The sequence below is a fragment of the Thermobia domestica genome, chromosome 10 (genome assembly GCF_964235325.1).
Source record: "Thermobia domestica chromosome 10, izTheDome1.hap1.1, whole genome shotgun sequence".
In the NCBI taxonomy this organism is placed as follows: domain Eukaryota; kingdom Metazoa; phylum Arthropoda; class Insecta; order Zygentoma; family Lepismatidae; genus Thermobia; species Thermobia domestica.
In genome coordinates, this window is record NC_137463.1 from 115,860,213 (window position 1) to 115,877,729 (window position 17,517).

General features: G+C 36.4%; 10 non-coding genes across 10 annotated transcripts; all 10 read right to left on the reverse strand.

Annotated features, from left to right (window-relative positions):
* Positions 1-1,849: 1,849 nt before the first annotated feature.
* On the reverse strand, positions 1,850-1,921 carry TRNAE-UUC (transfer RNA glutamic acid (anticodon UUC)). Its single transcript has one exon. It is a non-coding gene; the product is annotated as a tRNA-Glu (tRNA).
* A 454-nt stretch (positions 1,922-2,375) lies between these two features.
* TRNAD-GUC (transfer RNA aspartic acid (anticodon GUC)) lies at positions 2,376-2,447 on the reverse strand. Its single transcript has one exon. It is a non-coding gene; the product is annotated as a tRNA-Asp (tRNA).
* Positions 2,448-4,611: 2,164 nt separating this feature from the next.
* TRNAE-UUC (transfer RNA glutamic acid (anticodon UUC)) lies at positions 4,612-4,683 on the reverse strand. The gene has a single exon. It is a non-coding gene; the product is annotated as a tRNA-Glu (tRNA).
* A 4,478-nt stretch (positions 4,684-9,161) lies between these two features.
* On the reverse strand, positions 9,162-9,233 carry TRNAD-GUC (transfer RNA aspartic acid (anticodon GUC)). The gene has a single exon. It is a non-coding gene; the product is annotated as a tRNA-Asp (tRNA).
* Positions 9,234-11,396: 2,163 nt separating this feature from the next.
* Positions 11,397-11,468, reverse strand: TRNAE-UUC (transfer RNA glutamic acid (anticodon UUC)). Its single transcript has one exon. It is a non-coding gene; the product is annotated as a tRNA-Glu (tRNA).
* Positions 11,469-11,923: 455 nt separating this feature from the next.
* Positions 11,924-11,995, reverse strand: TRNAD-GUC (transfer RNA aspartic acid (anticodon GUC)). Its single transcript has one exon. It is a non-coding gene; the product is annotated as a tRNA-Asp (tRNA).
* Positions 11,996-14,158: 2,163 nt separating this feature from the next.
* Positions 14,159-14,230, reverse strand: TRNAE-UUC (transfer RNA glutamic acid (anticodon UUC)). Its single transcript has one exon. It is a non-coding gene; the product is annotated as a tRNA-Glu (tRNA).
* Positions 14,231-14,685: 455 nt separating this feature from the next.
* On the reverse strand, positions 14,686-14,757 carry TRNAD-GUC (transfer RNA aspartic acid (anticodon GUC)). Its single transcript has one exon. It is a non-coding gene; the product is annotated as a tRNA-Asp (tRNA).
* Positions 14,758-16,919: 2,162 nt separating this feature from the next.
* TRNAE-UUC (transfer RNA glutamic acid (anticodon UUC)) lies at positions 16,920-16,991 on the reverse strand. The gene has a single exon. It is a non-coding gene; the product is annotated as a tRNA-Glu (tRNA).
* A 454-nt stretch (positions 16,992-17,445) lies between these two features.
* On the reverse strand, positions 17,446-17,517 carry TRNAD-GUC (transfer RNA aspartic acid (anticodon GUC)). The gene has a single exon. It is a non-coding gene; the product is annotated as a tRNA-Asp (tRNA).

Below are 17,517 nucleotides of genomic sequence, written 5' to 3' on the forward strand. Positions count from 1 at the left end.
TCTAAATTCAAATAAATGATTAATTTCGTGTTCTATTTTCACAGTTCGGTTGCTCTTGTAACTGACTTTTTTTCCACAAAACCAATCAATATTTCCTATTTCATCATATGGTTGGCAAGTACGCGAACGGAGCCTTCCGAATACGATGGTCAGCTGAGTCACGATTGCAGCTGTGGCCACCAGGCGGCAGTACAAGAGATCCATGTGTTCTTCTGTAAGCCGAAATAGAACTGATTCTTATTTGTGTGGTGTTCTTCAGTGAGTAAAGACATATGAGGGAATAGTGTTGTGGAAGATTGAATTAGTGAAGACGAGCGAAATTTATCATTAGTGAGGAAGTCGAACGGAATCGCCGTATGTAAAGTACAGTAACAAACCCGTCAAGACAGAACTGGCCAGTATAACAAACCCACTTTTATTCTTCATCTTATGATAAGATCCCTCAGTTGTTTGTGGTTTCTCGTATACTGTAAATAGACTTTGCTTAGAATATTATTTCATATAAACATTTCTCTCATTATAATGTTCGTTTTAGTTTGCTAATCCTTGCGATTGTATTTAACGAAATACAACCGTAATTACCTTTCACTGTTGAGAAACGTTTCTCCTTCCTATTCGCAATAATACAACGTTTACCTTTCCTTTACTCTTATAAGTCGAGGCTAAGCTCAAATTAGACAAATGGGCTGCGTTTTCAGGGTTTCAGAACAAGAACAAAGTAAGCAAGAAAAGACACCGTAATAGTATTTGAAGAAAGTGAATCAACAATATTGTTGTGACAGAATATTAGTCAACTTTAATAGTAATTAATGTTTTGAGCACTAAAGTCATAAAGTTGTGTAGCGCTAAAAAGATTAGAAATAGAGACAAAGAGGAAATATTTTTTCCATGAAGGGTGAGAAAAAGGCAATGCCGTTTCGCAGCTTTCCTTTCATCACCGCATTTTATGATCTGGAAATTAAAAGTTCGTAGTGTTTTGTAAGCGAAATTTTATCAGTTAATCACGAAGAATTGGAAACAAGTTTTGAGAGAAATATTTAAAGCGATAAGTTGAGGGATGTATGTAAGTGTCGTAATCAACAACACTTAACGGTAAGTGAATATCATATAGAAAGTAAGTCTTAGTTATTAAGAAAAAATCATTCTCGAATAGTATGGTACATTTTAAGTTGTTTGAATTTAGCGATCGTTTCACTAGCAAAGCAATATGTGACATGAACCTCCAGGTCAAGCCAGTGAGAACCAAACCCATTTTCCCACGCTAACGGCACATAGGCCTAGTAAGGAGAAAGCTCGCTAATAATATAATGTTGTCTCCTGATTGAAATATATATGTTTAACAATCTAACTGGTTTTGTCCTTCAAAACATGAATAGAATTGCAACAATTATGTCCATGAAATAGAATCTCTGAGCTTTCATATTGCTCAAATGAAGATGGCGTATTGGTTATGCGGGAGAAACAATGAGTATTTAGAAAATGTAATTGTTTGAAAGTGATGTGATAAAATTAATGTCATGTATTTGTCAATGCGTGATGTTTCAAGAGTTTGGGTGTCTTAAACGAAGCAAAATTCTTGCAATCATTTCTTCTGAGTAAACGGCCTACATAGTAAATATTGAGCTTGTATGATAGTCAAGGATCGGTTGTGGTTAACTGTTTATATTAAGTGTAGGTCCTTTGTTTGCAAAGGTTGGTGTTTCAAAATTCAATACCAACGTGAATTATATACAAAGTGTTTTACAGTTTATTTTGCGTCAAGTTACTGCTGGTGTGGCATGTCGTAGAAAGCAGATTAAGTTGTCCGATATTTTCTTGTAGGGAACGAAATAAGTGTAGTATAAAAAGGTTCCCATGCCGGGAATCGAACTCGGGCCTCCTGGGTGAAAGCCAGGTATCCTAGCCACTAGACCACATGGGATTGCTCTTTTTCTTTTTTCCGTCGTCCAAGGTGTAGGCTACTTCTTGCATTTCATGAGAGTCCAGTTCAATTATTAACCCAGGTAAATATAGATCATAATATTCCATATACAAAGTTAACATTGTGATTAGCATCCTTAATATTGTGTTCAACTTGTAGCTGATTTGTTTGTTCCTTTGTGAATTTTGCTGATAATTGTAAGAGATATTGCTATATTATTTTGATGCACGCAACTTGATTTTCTGGTTTGTTTTCAACAAAATCTGAAACACCGTAGTGCGTAAATTTCATTACGTTCCAGAAATACGAGTGGAGGTGTGCGAAATTAGATTCCAACTGTGGGGAATTATCAGTCACTGCTGCAAATCTAGTAGCTCTCAGTCATATGGTGGATTTTAGTCAGCAAGTATTTGCTGAACATAGGTTCGTTTCATAAATCAACAAAATTTCTTTTCTCCCCGGCGGGGAATCGAACCCCGGTCTCCCGCGTGACAGGCGTGGATACTAACCACTATACTACCGAGGACCACACATCGTTCGGTAAAATATTTAGTTAACAAATTATTCATTTCTGGCCTTCACTTTCGGTTTGTTGTTTCATTGTATTCTTTCCTCATTTCAACGAGCATCAATATAGAGTGCAGCGGGGAGATATTTTAAATCGTTACGTTGTACGATATATAAAGCTGAACTAAAAATTTGTCATAAAATCCAGCGATCCTTTCAGCATAGCCAATCGTCTATCATCTTACTATTTCGAAGATTCTCCATTTTGAAAGAGTGGTCCTTATCCGTTTGGGGTCACAGTTTCTGCACCTTTCAACTTTTCATTCATTACCTTTCTAAATTCAAATAAATGATTAATTTCGTGTTCTATTTTCACAGTTCGGTTGCTCTTGTAACTGACTTTTTTTCCACAAAACCAATCAATATTTCCTATTTCATCATATGGTTGGCAAGTACGCGAACGGAGCCTTCCGAATACGATGGTCAGCTGAGTCACGATTGCAGCTGTGGCCACCAGGCGGCAGTACAAGAGATCCATGTGTTCTTCTGTAAGCCGAAATAGAACTGATTCTTATTTGTGTGGTGTTCTTCAGTGAGTAAAGACATATGAGGGAATAGTGTTGTGGAAGATTGAATTAGTGAAGACGAGCGAAATTTATCATTAGTGAGGAAGTCGAACGGAATCGCCGTATGTAAAGTACAGTAACAAACCCGTCAAGACAGAACTGGCCAGTATAACAAACCCACTTTTATTCTTCATCTTATGATAAGATCCCTCAGTTGTTTGTGGTTTCTCGTATACTGTAAATAGACTTTGCTTAGAATATTATTTCATATAAACATTTCTCTCATTATAATGTTCGTTTTAGTTTGCTAATCCTTGCGATTGTATTTAACGAAATACAACCGTAATTACCTTTCACTGTTGAGAAACGTTTCTCCTTCCTATTCGCAATAATACAACGTTTACCTTTCCTTTACTCTTATAAGTCGAGGCTAAGCTCAAATTAGACAAATGGGCTGCGTTTTCAGGGTTTCAGAACAAGAACAAAGTAAGCAAGAAAAGACACCGTAATAGTAGTTGAAGAAAGTGAATCAACAATATTGTTGTGACAGAATATTAGTCAACTTTAATAGTAATTAATGTTTTGAGCACTAAAGTCATAAAGTTGTGTAGCGCTAAAAAGATTAGAAATAGAGACAAAGAGGAAATATTTTTTCCATGAAGGGTGAGAAAAAGGCAATGCCGTTTCGCAGCTTTCCTTTCATCACCGCATTTTATGATCTGGAAATTAAAAGTTCGTAGTGTTTTGTAAGCGAAATTTTATCAGTTAATCACGAAGAATTGGAAACAAGTTTTGAGAGAAATATTTAAAGCGATAAGTTGAGGGATGTATGTAAGTGTCGTAATCAACAACACTTAACGGTAAGTGAATATCATTTAGAAAGTAAGTCTTAGTTATTAAGAAAAAATCATTCTCGAATAGTATGGTACATTTTAAGTTGTTTGAATTTAGCGATCGTTTCACTAGCAAAGCAATATGTGACATGAACCTCCAGGTCAAGCCAGTGAGAACCAAACCCATTTTCCCACGCTAACGGCACATAGGCCTAGTAAGGAGAAAGCTCGCTAATAATATAATGTTGTCTCCTGATTGAAATATATATGTTTAACAATCTAACTGGTTTTGTCCTTCAAAACATGAATAGAATTGCAACAATTATGTCCATGAAATAGAATCTCTGAGCTTTCATATTGCTCAAATGAAGATGGCGTATTGGTTATGCGGGAGAAACAATGAGTATTTAGAAAATGTAATTGTTTGAAAGTGATGTGATAAAATTAATGTCATGTATTTGTCAATGCGTGATGTTTCAAGAGTTTGGTTGTCTTAAACGAAGCAAAATTCTTGCAATCATTTCTTCTGAGTAAACGGCCTACATAGTAAATATTGAGCTTGTATGATAGTCAAGGATCGGTTGTGGTTAACTGTTTATATTAAGTGTAGGTCCTTTGTTTGCAAAGGTTGGTGTTTCAAAATTCAATACCAACGTGAATTATATACAAAGTGTTTTACAGTTTATTTTGCGTCAAGTTACTGCTGGTGTGGCATGTCGTAGAAAGCAGATTAAGTTGTCCGATATTTTCTTGTAGGGAACGAAATAAGTGTAGTATAAAAAGGTTCCCATGCCGGGAATCGAACTCGGGCCTCCTGGGTGAAAGCCAGGTATCCTAGCCACTAGACCACATGGGATTGCTCTTTTTCTTTTTTCCGTCGTCCAAGGTGTAGGCTACTTCTTGCATTTCATGAGAGTCCAGTTCAATTATTAACCCAGGTAAATATAGATCATAATATTCCATATACAAAGTTAACATTGTGATTAGCATCCTTAAGAGTCGGAAGGAGTCAAGTGACCTTGACAAATCGAAGATATCGCAGTGCAAAGTGTTTCCTTATTTTGGCAACAGATGGGGTTGTCGCTGAAATGCCGTCAAAGCAAATGCACCCGTCCTTTTCCTTCGTTTTCCCCTGCATGTGGTCAAAGTTGGACAGCGTAGGAGGGGGATGGTTACGGCTGTAAATGGGACAGAAGAGTGAAATTCTTTTCTTTTGGCTAAGAGAGAAACAGAACTGAAGAAACAAATAAATAAGAGGGACCAACATGATATCAGTCGTCAGCTCCCTGTCAGAGAGCCACTCAAATATCTACAACGGTCACAAACATACCATAGAGAACTAAAGCACTTGTCGCATGTCTCTTTCTCAAAGGATTCTACCTATGGTAAATAACAGAATAGTGCGGGAAGAATCTGATATAAAATGAAGAACCATGCCAATATTAAAACACACACACACACACACACACACACACACACACACACACACACACGGGAGAGTCGATATTCTAATTTATTTAGGGCCTTCGTGGTTTAAAAAAAAAAAAAACTTGGAATTGAAAGGCAGAAAACCCAGACAAAGATTTGAAATGTATTGACAATGTGAATCATTTTTTTAGTGGAATCCATTTCCTTATTTTCTTTTCAAAATATGACCACCAGATTTACCCTCTCTCTCGCCTTCACATTCGAATGGTCCTGGGTTCGATACCAGTTGCTGACCATCGTGAGTTTTTCCTATTATAACAGGAAAAAGCCGCAATGTTATATTCAGCCTTGGGGGCCGGCTTAGAAGGACAGGAGGGAGCACATGCCCTGCTTGATGTTGGTTTTTATTGGGGGAAATAGACCACTTCATTAACAATAGAATTAAAAGATGTGTCACTCATGTCCAAAATTATTGTCGCATGTCTTATAATTTGATAACGAATTCACCCGGTGTTTCTTATAATGTTAGTATGCGTACAATCGGCAATGGCAAATTTCATGTCAAAAGAGCAGTAAATAAGAACAATAAAACGAAAACAAAACTTTCGTGTCCATTTAGCAACATTTTATTTTACTCATTCTAATCTTCGTATTTATAATTACTGTATTTTCCTATGAAATTTACCACATATATTTCCCGATTGTACACATAGTATCAGTATTAAAAGTCTCCTGCAAAATCATTATTACATGATATTTTTACAAGAAGACAGTTATAGAAATGCGACAATCATTTTGGACATGAGTGTACAAGGATGTAACAGGTGTTTGTTTCAAACATTAAATAAGTGTTCGTATAAATTAAACTTATTTCCTGACGTCATAAAACTAAGAACTGTTGCAGAGCGATGTAAGTCCGGTGACAATACAATATTCCATTCTTACTTTCATACTTTGCAATATATCTATTTATTTTAAAAGCAAATTTTAATATGTTTTTATTTTCAACTTCCTTATCCTAAAATAAATACTAGCCTTTAACCAGCCCTGGTATCCCTGGTTGCATACCACTTTAGGATTTGGAAAAGGTGTCCAACGAATTAAAAAAAATGATAAGACACCTTTTAAAGACATTCTTTTGTTAATAAATTCCCACTAAAAAGTTAAAAATAATTTTGTTTATGCAAGACTAAATAAAAAGAATGGAGTGCGTTATTTTAAGAATTTATAAAGTAACTGTAAGCCTATATGAGAGCGCATCCCTTTTTTTAGTCACGCATAAACATTTCTTTTTAAACTTTTAAGTGCGACTTGATTAATGAAAGAATATCTTTAAAATGTTTATTATTATCTTTTTTTATTATTGTTAATGTTTGCGTCCTTGGCATAGGGTGTTTATTTTGGTAAGGTACCGTATGGTACGTTTCTATACTACTAGGCAGTGGCGTATTTACGATTTTGTTTCGGGAGGGGCTTTGCTAACTTTCGGGGGGGGGGCTTTGCCTGGAAATGTGAAAATTCTGCAAGATATTTCATTTACTTTACTATACTAAGTAAGATTTCGGGGGGGCTTAAGCCCGGAAGCCACCCCCCTAAATACGCCACTGCTACTAGGGTATATTAAAATTTAGTTTCCTATGCGTTACTACATACATTAAAAAACATTTTTTTAAAAGAATTACTACCGAATATTACTACCGCTCCGCTAATAAGAGGGAGACAGATTGAGGATACCAAACACCCCTACCGTTGATTGAGAAATATTTAGGTGTCGACACTGATGAGCAACATCTACATATGAATTTGAATGTTTTATGGGCTTTAGACAATTGATTCAGACCGGGAAACATGGGGGACAGAATGTTGGAAGCAAGTAGTCCAGTCCCTAGTTTGAATGCCTGGAATGAGTAAGGACTCTTCCCCCCTTGGTAAAACCTGCCGAAATTGGAAGCAATATCAAAGAAGCACTGCTTCGAAAAAAGAGGGAGCAAACATGCATAAATAGTCAGAGTCGGATTTAGGTTTAGTGGGGCCCCAAGCTGCTGAAGGTAATGGGGTCCTTTATGTGTCCAGATGAACATACGCACCCTACATACAGCAATGAAGAAACTAGAGATAATTTAGAAAGCAGACTGGTAGAAGGAGCCCTATTAATTACACGAACGTAGGCTACACAGCAGGAAGCACTGTTGCTACGTATATATAAATTTTACTTTATTTTTTAAAATTTTCTTATATTTTAGAAATCCAATTTTTCTTTAGATTTTGGGGCCCCCAAGAGAGCGGGGCCCTAAGCTATAGCTTGTTTCGCTTACACGTAACTCCGGCACTGTAAATAGTATACATATACAGGCGCGGATCCAAGGGTGGCTATAGAGGCTATAGCCGCCCCCCCCCCCTTTGACGCTCAGGTATACACTGGATAAAATGGGCTTCAATCCTGTTTACTCTGGATAAAGAGGCAAACTATGGTTTACCTCCTCCCTTGATCATATCCTGGATCCGCCACTATATATATATATATATATATATATATATATATATATATATATATATATATATATATATATATATATATATATATATATATATATATATATATATGTACATGTATGTATGTATATAAATGTGTGTGTCTAGTATGTTGTACGATGGAAGCTGATGAAAGAGCTTTATACCATATTATTCTTGATTTTTTGACAGGTAAACAAAGAATATTTCGGGAATTAATCTATCCTAAAGATTATAATAATGTATCTTATTTTTTCTGTTGCATGTATATTCTTAGTCCTGCAGGAAGTTTTCATTTCTTTCTTGGAATAGATAAACGAAGACTTTGGTTCGACTTCTCCTTCACAAATTTTTGTCGAAAGGTTGACTTTATCGCTACAAACACAAATTACTTCTTCTCACAAAAACCATCTACAAACACACTGTACTGCTGAAACAGAAACCATCAACCAAAGAGGTCATAAATTTTGCCATTCCTCGTGTTTGAAGTTCCCGTCCTTCACAATGATTTCCTTCCTCCCACCCCTGTTAAGAAGTTCAAAGTAGATTTTCAAAAGGACTGGCTCCCGCTGAGAAGGAAAGGGGGATGAGGAATGACTATAGTGCCATCTAGCAGTTATACGGCCAAGTACGTGAACACGAAAAAATCTGATTTCTGATTTCTGTAGATTCAATTATGAAGAATATAATTTCTCATCGATTGTGAAATGGATGTCTTTGGAAACAGCGAAAAAATAGTACAGTAGCGCACAAATACAAAGATTCTACTCCATTCTCAAAAAAGTCCGGAGTTTTTAGCTCTTTTCCTTACTGTAAAAAAACAGAAGACTTTTCCGTCTGATTTTGATCATTTTCTTATGGGAATTTGGATTATAATTATCTGTATTTATAAGAAGAAAATATCACGCACAGCGTTCAAATTGCACCTTTAAAATGAGATGCATCATATTTAGTGCGCTACTGAGACATTTTTGCGAAAGAACGAAATGAAACCCTGATTTGCCTAAAAAATGGTTGAGATCCCATGTTAAATTGAACACCAATATTCCGGCCGCTGTGGCGCACTCCTTCTCCCTCTTAATATTGTGTTCAACTTGTAGCTGATTTGTTTGTTCCTTTGTGAATTTTGCTGATAATTGTAAGAGATATTGCTATATTATTTTGATGCACGCAACTTGATTTTCTGGTTTGTTTTCAACAAAATCTGAAACACCGTAGTGCGTAAATTTCATTACGTTCCAGAAATACGAGTGGAGGTGTGCGAAATTAGATTCCAACTGTGGGGAATTATCAGTCACTGCTGCAAATCTAGTAGCTCTCAGTCATATGGTGGATTTTAGTCAGCAAGTATTTGCTGAACATAGGTTCGTTTCATAAATCAACAAAATTTCTTTTCTCTCCGGCGGGGAATCGAACCCCGGTCTCCCGCGTGACAGGCGGGGATACTAACCACTATACTACCGAGGACCACACATCGTTCGGTAAAATATTTAGTTAACAAATTATTCATTTCTGGCCTTCACTTTCGGTTTGTTGTTTCATTGTATTCTTTCCTCATTTCAACGAGCATCAATATAGAGTGCAGCGGGGAGATATTTTAAATCGTTACGTTGTACGATATATAAAGCTGAACTAAAAATTTGTCATAAAATCCAGCGATCCCTTCAGCATAGCCAATCGTCTATCATCTTACTATTTCAAAGATTCTCCATTTTGAAAGAGTGGTCCTTATCCGTTTGGGGTCACAGTTTCTGCACCTTTCAACTTTTCATTCATTACCTTTCTAAATTCAAATAAATGATTAATTTCGTGTTCTATTTTCACAGTTCGGTTGCTCTTGTAACTGACTTTTTTCCACAAAACCAATCAATATTTCCTATTTCATCATATGGTTGGCAAGTACGCGAACGGAGCCTTCCGAATACGATGGTCAGCTGAGTCACGATTGCAGCTGTGGCCACCAGGCGGCAGTACAAGAGATCCATGTGTTCTTCTGTAAGCCCAAATAGAACTGATTCTTATTTGTGTGGTGTTCTTCAGTGAGTAAAGACATATGAGGGAATAGTGTTGTGGAAGATTAAATTAGTGAAGACGAGCGAAATTTATCATTAGTGAGGAAGTCGAACGGAATTGCCGTATGTAAAGTACAGTAACAAACCCTTCAAGACAGAACTGGCCAGTATAACAAACCCACTTTTATTCTTCATCTTATGATAAGATCCCTCAGTTGTTTGTGGTTTCTCGTATACTGTAAATAGACTTTGCTTAGAATATTATTTCATATAAACATTTCTCTCATTATAATGTTCGTTTTAGTTTGCTAATCCTTGCGATTGTATTTAACGAAATACAACCGTAATTACCTTTCACTGTTGAGAAACGTTTCTCCTTCCTATTCGCAATAATACAACGTTTACCTTTCCTTTACTCTTATAAGTCGAGGCTAAGCTCAAATTAGACAAATGGGCTGCGTTTTCAGGGTTTCAGAACAAGAACAAAGTAAGCAAGAAAAGACACCGTAATAGTAGTTGAAGAAAGTGAATCAACAATATTGTTGTGACAGAATATTAGTCAACTTTAATAGTAATTAATGTTTTGAGCACTAAAGTCATAAAGTTGTGTAGCGCTAAAAAGATTAGAAATAGAGACAAAGAGGAAATATTTTTTCCATGAAGGGTGAGAAAAAGGCAATGCCGTTTCGCAGCTTTCCTTTCATCACCGCATTTTATGATCTGGAAATTAAAAGTTCGTAGTGTTTTGTAAGCGAAATTTTATCAGTTAATCACGAAGAATTGGAAACAAGTTTTGAGAGAAATATTTAAAGCGATAAGTTGAGGGATGTATGTAAGTGTCGTAATCAACAACACTTAACGGTAAGTGAATATCATATAGAAAGTAAGTCTTAGTTATTAAGAAAAAATCATTCTCGAATAGTATGGTACATTTTAAGTTGTTTGAATTTAGCGATCGTTTCACTAGCAAAGCAATATGTGACATGAACCTCCAGGTCAAGCCAGTGAGAACCAAACCCATTTTCCCACGCTAACGGCACATAGGCCTAGTGAGGAGAAAGCTCGCTAATAATATAATGTTGTCTCCTGATTGAAATATATATGTTTAACAATCTAACTGGTTTTGTCCTTCAAAACATGAATAGAATTGCAACAATTATGTCCATGAAATAGAATCTCTGAGCTTTCATATTGCTCAAATGAAGATGGCGTATTGGTTATGCGGGAGAAACAATGAGTATTTAGAAAATGTAATTGTTTCAAAGTGATGTGATAAAATTAATGTCATGTATTTGTCAATGCGTGATGTTTCAAGAGTTTGGGTGTCTTAAACGAAGCAAAATTCTTGCAATCATTTCTTCTGAGTAAATGGCCTACATAGTAAATATTGAGCTTGTATGATAGTCAAGGATCGGTTGTGGTTAACTGTTTATATTAAGTGTAGGTCCTTTGTTTGCAAAGGTTGGTGTTTCAAAATTCAATACCAACGTGAATTATATACAAAGTGTTTTACAGTTTATTTTGCGTCAAGTTACTGCTGGTGTGGCATGTCGTAGAAAGCAGATTAAGTTGTCCGATATTTTCTTGTAGGGAACGAAATAAGTGTAGTATAAAAAGGTTCCCATGCCGGGAATCGAACCCGGGCCTCCTGGGTGAAAGCCAGGTATCCTAGCCACTAGACCACATGGGATTGCTCTTTTTCTTTTTTCCGTCGTCCAAGGTGTAGGCTACTTCTTGCATTTCATGAGAGTCCAGTTCAATTATTAACCCAGGTAAATATAGATCATAATATTCCATATACAAAGTTAACATTGTGATTAGCATCCTTAATATTGTGTTCAACTTGTAGCTGATTTGTTTGTTCCTTTGTGAATTTTGCTGATAATTGTAAGAGATATTGCTATATTATTTTGATGCACGCAACTTGATTTTCTGGTTTGTTTTCAACAAAATCTGAAACACCGTAGTGCGTAAATTTCATTACGTTCCAGAAATACGAGTGGAGGTGTGCGAAATTAGATTCCAACTGTGGGGAAGTTATCAGTCACTGCTGCAAATCTAGTAGCTCTCAGTCATATGGTATATTTTAGTCAGCAAGTATTTGCTGAACATAGGTTCGTATCATAAATCAACAAAATTTCTTTTCTCCCCGGCGGGGAATCGAACCCCGGTCTCCCGCGTGACAGGCGGGGATACTAACCACTATACTACCGAGGACCACACATCGTTCGGCAAAATATTTAGTTAACAAATTATTCATTTCTGGCCTTCACTTTCGGTTTGTTGTTTCATCGTATTCTTTCCTCATTTCAACGAGCATCAATATAGAGTGCAGCGGGGAGATATTTTAAATCGTTACGTTGTACGATATATAAAGCTGAACTAAAAATTTGTCATAAAATCCAGCGATCCTTTCAGCATAGCCAATCGTCTATCATCTTACTATTTCGAAGATTCTCCATTTTGAAAGAGTGGTCCTTATCCGTTTGGGGTCACAGTTTCTGCACCTTTCAACTTTCCATTCATTACCTTTCTAAATTCAAATAATTGATTAATTTCGTGTTCTATTTTCACAGTTCGGTTGCTCTTGTAACTGACTTTTTTCCACAAAACCAATCAATATTTCCTATTTCATCATATGGTTGGCAAGTACGCGAACGGAGCCTTCCGAATACGATGGTCAGCTGAGTCACGATTGCAGCTGTGGCCACCAGGCGGCAGTACAAGAGATCCATGTGTTCTTCTGTAAGCCCAAATAGAACTGATTCTTATTTGTGTGGTGTTCTTCAGTGAGTAAAGACATATGAGGGAATAGTGTTGTGGAAGATTGAATTAGAGAAGACGAGCGAAATTTATCATTAGTGAGGAAGTCGAACGGAATCGCCGTATGTAAAGTACAGTAACAAACCCGTCAAGACAAAACTGGCCAGTATAACAAACCCACTTTTATTCTTCATCTTATGATAAGATCCCTCAGTTGTTTGTGGTTTCTCGTATACTGTAAATAGACTTTGCTTAGAATATTATTTCATATAAACATTTCTCTCATTATAATGTTCGTTTTAGTTTGCTAATCCTTGCGATTGTATTTAACGAAATACAACCGTAATTACCTTTCACTGTTGAGAAACGTTTCTCCTTCCTATTCGCAATAATACAACGTTTACCTTTCCTTTACTCTTATAAGTCGAGGCTAAGCTCAAATTAGACAAATGGGCTGCGTTTTCAGGGTTTCAGAACAAGAACAAAGTAAGCAAGAAAAGACACCCTAATAGTAGTTGAAGAAAGTGAATCAACAATATTGTTGTGACAGAATATTAGTCAACTTTAATAGTAATTAATGTTTTGAGCACTAAAGTCATAAAGTTGTGTAGCGCTAAAAAGATTAGAAATAGAGACAAAGAGGAAATATTTTTTCCATGAAGGGTGAGAAAAAGGCAATGCCGTTTCGCAGCTTTCCTTTCATCACCGCATTTTATCATCTGGAAATTAAAAGTTCGTAGTGTTTTGTAAGCGAAATTTTATCAGTTAATCACGAAGAATTGGAAACAAGTTTTGAGAGAAATATTTAAACCGATAAGTTGAGGGATGTATGTAAGTGTCGTAATCAACAACACTTAACGGTAAGTGAATATCATATAGAAAGTAAGTCTTAGTTATTAAGAAAAAATCATTCTCGAATAGTATGGTAGATTTTAAGTTGTTTGAATTTAGCGATCGTTTCACTAGCAAAGCAATATGTGACATGAACCTCCAGGTCAAGCCAGTGAGAACCAAACCCATTTTCCCACGCTAACGGCACATAGGCCTAGTAAGGAGAAAGCTCGCTAATAATATAATGTTGTCTCCTGATTGAAATATATATGTTTAACAATCTAACTGGTTTTGTCCTTCAAAACATGAATAGAATTGCAACAATTATGTCCATGAAATAGAATCTCTGAGCTTTCATATTGCTCAAATGAAGATGGCGTATTGGTTATGCGGGAGAAACAATGAGTATTTAGAAAATGTAATTGTTTGAAAGTGATGTGATAAAATTAATGTCATGTATTTGTCAATGCGTGATGTTTCAAGAGTTTGGGTGTCTTAAACGAAGCAAAGTTCTTGCAATCATTTCTTCTGAGTAAACGGCCTACATAGTAAATATTGAGCTTGTATGATAGTCAAGGATCGGTTGTGGTTAACTGTTTATATTAAGTGTAGGTCCTTTGTTTGCAAAGGTTGGTGTTTCAAAATTCAATACCAACGTGAATTATATACAAAGTGTTTTACAGTTTATTTTGGGTCAAGTTACTGCTGGTGTGGCATGTCGTAGAAAGCAGATTAAGTTGTCCGATATTTTCTTGTAGGGAACGAAATAAGTGTAGTATAAAAAGGTTCCCATGCCGGGAATCGAACCCGGGCCTCCTGGGTGAAAGCCAGGTATCCTAGCCACTAGACCACATGGGATTGCTCTTTTTCTTTTTTCCGTCGTCCAAGGTGTAGGCTACTTCTTGCATTTCATGAGAGTCCAGTTCAATTATTAACCCAGGTAAATATAGATCATAATATTCCATATACAAAGTTAACATTGTGATTAGCATCCTTAATATTGTGTTCAACTTGTAGCTGATTTGTTTGTTCCTTTGTGAATTTTGCTGATAATTGTAAGAGATATTGCTATATTATTTTGATGCACGCAACTTGATTTTCTGGTTTGTTTTCAACAAAATCTGAAACACCGTAGTGCGTAAATTTCATTACGTTCCAGAAATACGAGTGGAGGTGTGCGAAATTAGTTTCCAACTGTGGGGAAGTTATCAGTCACTGCTGCAAATCTAGTAGCTCTCAGTCATATGGTGGATTTTAGTCAGCAAGTATTTGCTGAACATAGGTTCGTTTCATAAATCAACAAAATTTCTTTTCTCCCCGGCGGGGAATCGAACCCCGGTCTCCCGCGTGACAGGCGGGGATACTAACCACTATACTACCGAGGACCACACATCGTTTGGCAAAATATTTAGTTAACAAATTATTCATTTCTGGCCTTCACTTTCGGTTTGTTGTTTCATCGTATTCTTTCCTCATTTCAACGAGCATCAATATAGAGTGCAGCGGGGAGGGATTTTAAATCGTTACGTTGTACGATATATAAAGCTGAACTAAAAATTTGTCATAAAATCCAGCGATCCTTTCAGCATAGCCAATCGTCTATCATCTTACTATTTCGAAGATTCTCCATTTTGAAAGAGTGGTCCTTATCCGTTTGGGGTCACAGTTTCTGCACCTTTCAACTTTCCATTCATTACCTTTCTAAATTCAAATAAATGATAATTTCGTGTTCTATTTTCACAGTTCGGTTGCTCTTGTAACTGACTTTTTTCCACAAAACCAATCAATATTTCCTATTTCATCATATGGTTGGCAAGTACGCGAACGGAGCCTTCCGAATACGATGGTCAGCTGAGTCACGATTGCAGCTGTGGCCACCAGGCGGCAGTACAAGAGATCCATGTGTTCTTCTGTAAGCCCAAATAGAACTGATTCTTATTTGTGTGGTGTTCTTCAGTGAGTAAAGACATATGAGGGAATAGTGTTGTGGAAGATTGAATTAGTGAAGACGAGCGAAATTTATCATTAGTGAGGAAGTCGAACGGAATCGCCGTATGTAAAGTACAGTAACAAACCCGTCAAGACAGAACTGGCCAGTATAACAAACCCACTTTTATTCTTCATCTTATGATAAGATCCCTCAGTTGTTTGTGGTTTCTCGTATACTGTAAATAGACTTTGCTTACAATATTATTTCATATAAACATTTCTCTCATTATAATGTTCGTTTTAGTTTGCTAATCCTTGCGATTGTATTTAACGAAATACAACCGTAATTACCTTTCACTGTTGAGAAACGTTTCTCCTTCCTATTCGCAATAATACAACGTTTACCTTTCCTTTACTCTTATAAGTCGAGGCTAAGCTCAAATTAGACAAATGGGCTGCGTTTTCAGGGTTTCAGAACAAGAACAAAGTAAGCAAGAAAAGACACCGTAATAGTAGTTGAAGAAAGTGAATCAACAATATTGTTGTGACAGAATATTAGTCAACTTTAATAGTAATTAATGTTTTGAGCACTAAAGTCATAAAGTTGTGTAGCGCTAAAAAGATTAGAAATAGAGACAAAGAGGAAATATTTTTTCCATGAAGGGTGAGAAAAAGGCAATGCCGTTTCGCAGCTTTCCTTTCATCACCGCATTTTATGATCTGGAAATTAAAAGTTCGTAGTGTTTTGTAAGCGAAATTTTATCAGTTAATCACGAAGAATTGGAAACAAGTTTTGAGAGAAATATTTAAACCGATAAGTTGAGGGATGTATGTAAGTGTCGTAATCAACAACACTTAACGGTAAGTGAATATCATATAGAAAGTAAGTCTTAGTTATTAAGAAAAAATCATTCTCGAATAGTATGGTACATTTTAAGTTGTTTGAATTTAGCGATCGTTTCACTAGCAAAGCAATATGTGACATGAACCTCCAGGTCAAGCCAGTGAGAACCAAACCCATTTTCCCACGCTAACGGCACATAGGCCTAGTGAGGAGAAAGCTCGCTAATAATATAATGTTGTCTCCTGATTGAAATATATATGTTTAACAATCTAACTGGTTTTGTCCTTCAAAACATGAATAGAATTGCAACAATTATGTCCATGAAATAGAATCTCTGAGCTTTCATATTGCTCAAATGAAGATGGCGTATTGGTTATGCGGGAGAAACAATGAGTATTTAGAAAATGTAATTGTTTCAAAGTGATGTGATAAAATTAATGTCATGTATTTGTCAATGCGTGATGTTTCAAGAGTTTGGGTGTCTTAAACGAAGCAAAATTCTTGCAATCATTTCTTCTGAGTAAATGGCCTACATAGTAAATATTGAGCTTGTATGATAGTCAAGGATCGGTTGTGGTTAACTGTTTATATTAAGTGTAGGTCCTTTGTTTGCAAAGGTTGGTGTTTCAAAATTCAATACCAACGTGAATTATATACAAAGTGTTTTACAGTTTATTTTGGGTCAAGTTACTGCTGGTGTGGCATGTCGTAGAAAGCAGATTAAGTTGTCCGATATTTTCTTGTAGGGAACGAAATAAGTGTAGTATAAAAAGGTTCCCATGCCGGGAATCGAACCCGGGCCTCCTGGGTGAAAGCCAGGTATCCTAGCCACTAGACCACATGGGATTGCTCTTTTTCTTTTTTCCGTCGTCCAAGGTGTAGGCTACTTCTTGCATTTCATGAGAGTCCAGTTCAATTATTAACCCAGGTAAATATAGATCATAATATTCCATATACAAAGTTAACATTGTGATTAGCATCCTTAATATTGTGTTCAACTTGTAGCTGATTTGTTTGTTCCTTTGTGAATTTTGCTGATAATTGTAAGAGATATTGCTATATTATTTTGATGCACGCAACTTGATTTTCTGGTTTGTTTTCAACAAAATCTGAAACACCGTAGTGCGTAAATTTCATTACGTTCCAGAAATACGAGTGGAGGTGTGCGAAATTAGATTCCAACTGTGGGGAATTATCAGTCACTGCTGCAAATCTAGTAGCTCTCAGTCATATGGTGGATTGTAGTCAGCAAGTATTTGCTGAACATAGGTTCGTTTCATAAATCAACAAAATTTCTTTTCTCCCCGGCGGGGAATCGAACCCCGGTCTCCCGCGTGACAGGCGGGGATACTAACCACTACACTACCGAGGA